Consider the following 5,734-nt stretch of genomic DNA (forward strand, 5'->3'; position numbering starts at 1 on the left):
AAAAAAAAAAAAAAAAAAAAAAAAAACAAAGAGAAAACTAAGACTGGCAAGGATGTGGAGAAACTGAAGACTGTGTACTGCTGGTAAACAGTCAAACAATACAGCCACCATGGAAAAGTTTAGTGACTCCTCAAAAAATTTAAAGTAGAACTTGAGAGGTGGCTCAACAGTTAAGAGCACTGACTGTTCTTCCAGAGGACCCAGGTTCAATTCCCAGCACCCACATGGCATCTAACAACTGTCTGTGGCTCCAGTTCCAGGGGATCTTACGCCTTCACAAGAGACATATATGTATGCAAAACACCACCGCACATAAAATAAAAATGAATTTTAAAAAAGTAAAAGTAGTTGCCAAACAAGCCAGCAGTTTGTCTTGGAGAAAATGACATTCTTGAAGAAATACCTGTCTGTCTATATTGATATCTATATAGCATCATTCAAGTGTTCTTTGACTCTTTTGGGTAAGCAAATTATGATAATACACAGAACGAAGTATTCAACCATAAAAGGAAGGGTACACTAACACATGCCACAACATGGATGATCACTGAGCATATTAGGCTAGGTGAAATAAGACAAAGGTACAATTAACTTATACAAGTAGTCAGAATCATGGAGACTGGAAGTAAAACAAGGAATTACTCATTAGTAGGCACAGACTTTTAGTTTTGTAAGATGAAAAGAGCTACAGAGCCGGGTGGTAGTGCTGCCGTGCAGCACAGTGAAGAAATGCAATGCCATGGCACTGTAAATTTAGAAACAGTTAAGATGGCAAGCATTCTTAGGTATACTTTATACCACAATGAAAAAACTGAAAACAAGACCTGAGCTGAGAAGATACCTCAATATGTAAAAGCACGCACTTGCCATGGAAACTTGATGACCTGAGTTTGACCCCAGAATCACAAGAGCTATACGCTGTGTGTGGCATGCTGCTACAGTGAGCCAGGAAGCAGAGACAGGAGGATCACCTGGAACATACGGCAGACAGAACCAAGACATGACTCAATAGTCCGAGGGCCCGAGCTCACCCAAAGGCTTGAGCTCAAGAGGAATGAATAGAAAGAACAGACAATTCTTTTGGTTTGCTTTATAATTTTTGAGACAGGGCCACTCTATGTACCCCTGACTACACAGGAACTCACTGTGTAGACCAGGACTGCTTCTGCCTCCCAAGTGCCAGGATTAAAGACCTGTACCACCATGCCAGGCCAGCACAAATAATTTTGATTGTATAGGAAATGATTGTGTATGTTTCTTCAACATGTTATTATACATTTGTCATTGAAATAAAAAAAAGCATTCAAACATGAGGGGCACTTTCATTCAAACCACATATAAATACATATATACATGTACACATATAAATAATTACAACTAAAAGTTCAAAATAAAATAGATTTTATTTAGTAAAAAGTGTAATAGGCAAGATTTTACAATACAGGCAAAATGAATACCCATTAGATAAAGAAATATAGATGAGAAAACATACATTGACGAAAGTTTTTTTAAAAAAAGGTTTATTATGTATACAGTGTTCTGCCTACACATTCCCTGGCTGGTCAGAAGAGGGCACCAGATCTCATTACAGATGGTTGTGAGCCACCGCGTGGTTGCTGGGAATTGTGTGAAAATACACAACAGGGACAGTCATTAAGGCTCTCCCCGCTCCACCAGAAAACCATAATGAGCAGACAGAGTACCATATAACGGGGTAACTCATAACTGTTAAAGAGACAAGGTACCACTGTATGTATTGATATGGAAATCAACACACAAGGGTCCCACCCCCACTTTAAAAATCAAGGTAAATAGGTCGTGGTACTCAACCTATAATCCAAGCTCAGAAAGAGAACCACCATGAGTTCAAGGCCAATCAGACTATACTTGGAAACTCTGTCCAAGAAGCACTAAACAAAAGAATTTAAATCAACTAAAAAATACACACCCTGAACAGATGCTTACTTCTAACTTCTTATTAAACAAACTGTTAGCCATGGGGGACTGGAGAGATGGCTCAGCAGTTAAAACCACTGAGTGCCCTTCCAGAAGACTAGTGTTCAATTATCACCCATATGGCAGCTCACAACTCTCTGTAATTCCAGTTCCAGGGATCAGACGCTCTATATTGGCCTTCATGGGCACCCACATGTTGCATATACACATGAAGGCAAAAACACACATACACAAAGAACAATTCCTTAAAAAGATAAAAAGGAAGGGCTGGAGAGATGACTCAGGTAAGAGTACTGACTGCTCTTCCAGAAGACCCAGGTTCAATTCCCAGCACTTACATGGCAGCTCATCTGTGACTAGAGTTCCAGGACTTCTGACATACTCACAGACATGCAAGCAGACAAAACATTGAACATAAAAGATTCAAGAACTCAGAAGCACAATTTACAAACAACAACCTTCCTCTCATTAAATAAGAATCAGCTAATTCTGTAATAGAAGCACTCAAAACGGGAAAAGACCTGATTTAGTCTCAAGATTTGAACCAAAGTCCAATTTAACCCAAAAACAAAACTCAGAAAGCCAAAGGAAATGTATATTGAATATTACTACTGTAATAATCATTAATGACAAAGATAGTAGGGATTCAACCATACCTACTTGTTTTATACTTGACTTCTTATAAAAGCTCTTGACTTCTGTGAAAGTATAATTCAAAGTTTATCTTTAGCTAACCAGAACAAGTTCTAAGTTCCTTCACTTAAAACATGTAATTGAACTGAAATATAAACTACCCTCATCGTGTCTACTTGGAAACCCGCCTATCATAAAGATCAAAGAAACACAAGAACTCCCACTCCTTTAGCAGACATACATCAACTAAAAACTATACTTCATGAATTTACATTTGCAGTGTTGGAATCATATAACACAAAATCTACAAGAATTAATCTTTCTCTCTGGGGGTAAACTTGGAATCATGGCCCCAAAAGAAGTGAAATACCCAAGAATTTATTTTTTTTAAGTGTCTGCTTGCTCACCACAATGGTACGCATACCTGTGATCTCAGTTACCAGGAGCCTGATACAAGACAATCTTTTGAGTCCAGGAGTTTGAAACAAGTCAGGGTATCATGAAAAGAGCCAGTCTCAAAAGAAAATTAAACAGACACCTGCTTCTGCAAAGAAATGAGTCATTCTTCTGGTGCAGGTTTACAATCCCAGATGCTAGGAAGGCTGAGACAGGAAGAACACCAGTTCAAGACCAGCCTGGAAAACTAAGTGTTTCAAAAGTTAGAGGGCTGGGTTAGAGCTCAGCGATAGAGTGGTTACCTAGCATCAGAGGGAGGGCTTTGGTTCAATGCAGTATAAGGGGTTAAAAAGAAAGAGAGAGAGAGAGAGAGAGAGAGAGAGAGAGAGAGAGAGAAAGAAAAGAAATAGCAGAAGGTGACCTCAAGGTACTTTTTCATCCCCTGGCATTTCTACATCTAAACCTCTCACGGCAGGACGTGTCATTAGCTTAAGAACAACTGACAGTACCAAAGAATGACAGGACTTAAGTACTGGGCCGTGTCCCCACAGCCCAGCAGAGGGAAAAGTAATGATAGACTGTTTAGGGAAAACAACAAAACACTCTGAATCAGGTCAACCTCTTTACCAAAATCCAAAAGTTACTTTAAAATGAGTATCTACCTAAGCAACAACATGAGATTCAGTACCTATCTACCTACCTACTTAAGCAACATGAAGTTCAGTTTCCATGACGTAAATGTACAATAGTGTTCCTGGCTAATTAATCTCTAGAAAGATTTAAAAGCAGGGGCTGCCAAGTATCATACGGCCGAGACTCCTAGAAGTGTCAGGCCAGCCTGAGCAGGAATGCCGTCTAGAAAAAAGGCAGAGGATGGGCGTAAAAGCAATTCTCTCTCTCTCTCTCTCTCTCTCTCTCTCTCTCTCTCTCTCTCTCTCTCTCTCTCACACACACACACACACACACACACACACACACACACACACACTCTGAAGAGCTGGGCAAGAATGTTCTACAAATGCCACAGGGCTTCTGACAAAGTTGACATGCCCTAACCTGCTTTAAAAATTACACTTCACTGCCTTCATCCCAACCTAACTTTATTCATGCTATTCTTTTGGATAACTCTACCAAAAAAAAATCTCCAGAGCAAATTCTTGTGTATTTATTTCAATATCCTGCCTACTTATAAGAGCGGAAGAGTCAAACACAGCGGGGGGGAAAACATGACGCGCACAACCTTCATCCAAAACACAGTTCGTCGTGGGTAGTCTAGGTTCGGGCCTAACCGGTCTGGTTGTCATTTTTTTAAAGGTTAGAAATTAAAAGATAGAAAACTTATAGGTCACTTGTAAAGAAGAACCTGGCCTCAAATAGGAGTTGGTTATTTATCAAAGAGGAAACAAATCTCTCCCACTCTACCTAGCCCTAGTAAAATTAAGATAAAGGATGAGGAGAACCTTCCATCAAGCCACAATGGCAACTGTTTTATACACTTCTGTCTTGGATGACTGATCTCTAAAACGAAAGGTTGAGCCCACTAAGTTATTTGCGGCAACGTATTTGTGAGTGAGGGCGCGCGTGTTTCCAGACAGCCAAACATGGTGAAAAGCCAACCTCAACCCAAGTTAACCTTAAGAAGCAAACATTCACCTCCTGGCTGAAGATCAAGCAAAAACTATGAGAAGATCCTTAAATTCTGTTCTTAAGCGGAGGCTCCCGGAGCCCTGCAAAACTTTCTCCTGAGGTGGAGAATGAGGAAGAGCTCACAGACGGAACCTAAGGGGCTCGCGACAGGAATCCGGAGCCACAAGGCTGCCGCGAACGCAGCTGATAAAGGAGGGAACATCCTGGAACAAACCCGAGCCGTCCCGTGCAGCGCCGCGGTAGAGCAGGGCGAGGACGGCCGGGTACAGCCAGGTACGCGCAGCCCCGCGAGCTTCCTCTCGGCCGAGGCTGAGAGTCCGGGAGCAGACAATGAGCCACCGCCCGGAACCGAGGGCCCGCTCGCAGGTGCGTGTGTCCCGGGCCGCTGGGCCCAGGCCGCGGAGGCGGGAGGAGGGCGGCGGCCCGGCCCGGGCGAGAGCGTCCGCACTTACCAGAGAGGGAAGGTCTCCACCCGACCCGGGGCGGGCTGCCGGGACGACGCGGGCGAGCGCAGAGCTGGGCGGCAGAGAGGGAGGAGGGCAGGGCAGAGGGGAGCGGCTCGGGGCGCGGCCGTCGCTACCGAGGCCGTGAGGCGCGGAGCCCCTTGGGCCAGGGAGGGGAGGGCAGGAGCCTTCGGCAATGGCGACGGCCCGGGCCGGAGGGGAAGCGGAACAACCGCTGCCGCTGCGCGTGGCCACAACCCTGGGGGAGGGCGTCGGCGGGGCGAGGGGCGGGGCCGGAGCACAGACCCGCCCTCGCCGGTGGCGTCACTCCCGAGGGGCGGGCTCGCAAAGGGCTGCTGGGAACCGTAGTCCAGTCGTCTGCTGACGGGAGGGTGGGCGGGGATGTCGTTCTGGGATTAGAGAAAAATTGTCCCTCATTTAATTCAGCATTGTCTGAAGATGCTGACGGAGAACATCTGATCCCTATATGTTTGCGTATACAGGATCTTTGTTTCTGAGCATTTATCCATTTACCACTTTGCTTTTTTATAAACCTACAAATTAGACCAGATAATGCTGCTAAATTAGGTCCTCCCTCTTTGCAAACAAATACCTTTGTATTTTATCAACGGAGGAGTTAATTTATGTAACTTTTTGTT

At 44.1% G+C, this 5,734-nt stretch overlaps 1 protein-coding gene across 1 annotated transcript in view; it reads right to left on the reverse strand.

The window, feature by feature from the left end:
• The window catches only part of Pak2 (p21 (RAC1) activated kinase 2), a 63,490-nt gene extending 58,162 nt beyond the window's left edge, over positions 1-5,328 (reverse strand). Inside the window, exon 1 of the mRNA XM_050159831.1 lies at positions 5,085-5,328. The gene's annotated coding sequence lies outside the window, so the exon portion shown is untranslated. The remainder of the gene's footprint in view (positions 1-5,084) is intronic.
• Between the last annotated feature and the right edge of the window lie 406 nt (positions 5,329-5,734).

The sequence above is a fragment of the Alexandromys fortis genome, unplaced genomic scaffold (assembly GCF_014885135.2).
Source record: "Alexandromys fortis isolate MF-2015 unplaced genomic scaffold, M_Fortis_MF-2015_v1.1 scaffold_119, whole genome shotgun sequence".
In the NCBI taxonomy this organism is placed as follows: Eukaryota; Metazoa; Chordata; class Mammalia; order Rodentia; family Cricetidae; genus Alexandromys; species Alexandromys fortis.